This window comes from Heterocephalus glaber, unplaced genomic scaffold (genome assembly GCF_053883595.1).
Source record: "Heterocephalus glaber isolate CG9 unplaced genomic scaffold, H.glaber_assembly_v1.0 deba00000331, whole genome shotgun sequence".
NCBI lineage: Eukaryota > Metazoa > Chordata > Mammalia > Rodentia > Bathyergidae > Heterocephalus > Heterocephalus glaber.
This window is the reverse complement of record NW_028258142.1, coordinates 11,917,247-11,919,554: the sequence shown is the minus strand read 5'-3', so window position 1 is coordinate 11,919,554 and position 2,308 is coordinate 11,917,247. Positions and strand designations below refer to the sequence as shown.

Genomic DNA, 2,308 nt, shown 5'->3' with positions numbered 1-2,308 from the left:
ACGTCTTCAAGGGCCCAATTCCTTTCTGACTGTATATTAATTTCCATCTAACCTAGCTATCTCTAACAATATATTCATAATTTTGCATTCACATTTAATAATTTTTAATAAACTCAACTCACAGTCTTAAAGAATAAAAGTTTACTGTATTTATATCAATTAATGCGATATCAAACAGTCATTTCAATAAAATTTCTAGACTGGAGTTAACATGTATTATTATAAAGTTATGTTCTGTAAATCAGAAGAAAAATTTTCTTGTATCTTAAAGTCTACGTCATAAGCTGTATTTCTGAGGAAACTAATTAGAATGTGCTGTGAATAAAGTATATCCTCCAGAACAAATAAATTGAAGTTCTAACACTCAACAACTTTGAATATGGTCTTATTTGGAAATTGAGTCATACAGTGAAGACATAATTACCATAGAATTATGTAACTAAAGTTAGATATATTGTTCCTGAATAAGTTAATCACTATAAATAATGATAAATGTACTCAGCCAATTGGATGCATATATACATCAAGCTTTTTAATTTTTTTTCCTCTTTTTGAACCTCTATACTAATTTCAAGACTTGAATTCCTACTGAGGGAAGTTTGTGCTTAAAATATGAACCTCAGAACACAAAAATGTTAAAAGTCCTTCATACTTCAGTAATCACATTTGCATCACTTTATTCATTATTTTTCTAAAGCTAGTTCACTCATTATTATCCCCTACTTCACCTACTGTATGTTCATGTTATATATGTAAAGCTATTGTCAGTTTTTGGAAAACTATTATTAAAATCTTCTAGTTTAGAAGTCCTCTTCACATAGAAAGTAGAGGAAGAAACTACCAAGTATCAAGCTATAGGCAATGTACTAAGACATTTCAAAGACAGAAGAAATCTTACTTTCTTACATACCCTAGTAGATACAACTCATTCAGTGGGTGTTTTCAGGATAAACAGTAACTAATCCTCAAACAAGAAGGCTCGACAGTGCTGTTTGTCAAAAGGTTGTTCATTCAAAAATGCTGTGACTATTGATGTTAGTTAAACGGCTTTATCCAAAGAGGAAACAATGGAGAAAAAAGGTGTCAGCTTTATTACAGAAGACAATTCTGCAGCTTTGTAGGAAGATGCCCAGTGAAGTTAAGAGACTACTCTGCAGAGAAGACTCTCTCTTTCATGCTTCCATTTCAAAGAGATGGCTTCCAGGACATGAAAAAGTCATTCCTGGGTTATAAAACTAACAAAAAGACCTATCTAGCTTCCAGAAGCAGTTATACATATTTCTAAGAGAAGAAAAAATATTTTAAACTAAATGCTCTAGCAAAAAGGGGAGGGCTAAGTCATTTCCCTTATTTTAAAAACAACAATAAAACTTTTATTTTATTTATTTATTTTAAAATATGGAACACTTCATGAATTTGCAAATCATCCTTGTGCAGGGGCCATGCTAAACTTCTCTGTGTCGTTCCAATTTTAGTATATATTTTTATATTTTTTAAATTTTCACTTAATCTTATGCAAGATTTTATTTTTCAAACTAATTTTCTTATTTGAATCTTTTTTACTGCTTCAATAACATTGTCAAGTCTTTATTGTATTAAAAAATTTTGTTATATTAATTCAAGTAAATAAATTATATTACTTGAAATAAAAATATTCAAATTATTTTATTATAGAATAGTAAAAATAAAGCAAATCACACTGAAAAGAATAAAAGGTTGTATTAACACTCTCTTCGTACTATAATCCTTTTCAAATGATTATGTTAGGAAATTTAATAAGATTTACTCCTTCTCTGTTTAGGATTGAACCCAGGGCCTCCTGCATGCGACTACAGGCTGTACCACTGAGATACACTCCCACCCCTAATGAGATGATAATGTGTCCTTTGTTCTAATTGAATACATATATTTCTTATTACATTCCCACAACTAGATCTTTAAGTGAATTGGTCGCTATATGAGGAAATGTAAAACAACAGTACTGTAATGTATAGTACAATCATCAAAAATTACAGTGCTGTATAAACAAGGTATACTGCAAAAAAAAACAAGACCCTGAGGCTCTATAAACAAGATGTATAGAATTGTACAAAAAAATTAGAAAGGTCATATGTCCCAATGTTAGTGTGTAAGTCCAAACAGTGCAACCTTGGTTGTAAGTCAGAAAACTCCTTAAACAGGTAGGTCATTAAATGAGAAACATCTGTACAGTTCTGCTAATCACCTGTCATAGTCACGGACACTGTATTCATGAATGCATGGGTCAAAATAATTCTTTTTAATTGCTTCTCTACTAAACACATATAAC

The 2,308-nt window shown here is 30.4% G+C and overlaps 1 non-coding gene across 1 annotated transcript; it reads right to left on the bottom strand.

The window, feature by feature from the left end:
- Window positions 1-1,392: 1,392 nt before the first annotated feature.
- Window positions 1,393-1,499, bottom strand: LOC147830031 (U6 spliceosomal RNA). Its single transcript, XR_015445051.1, has one exon. It is a non-coding gene; the product is annotated as a U6 spliceosomal RNA (small nuclear RNA).
- Window positions 1,500-2,308: the final 809 nt, after the last annotated feature.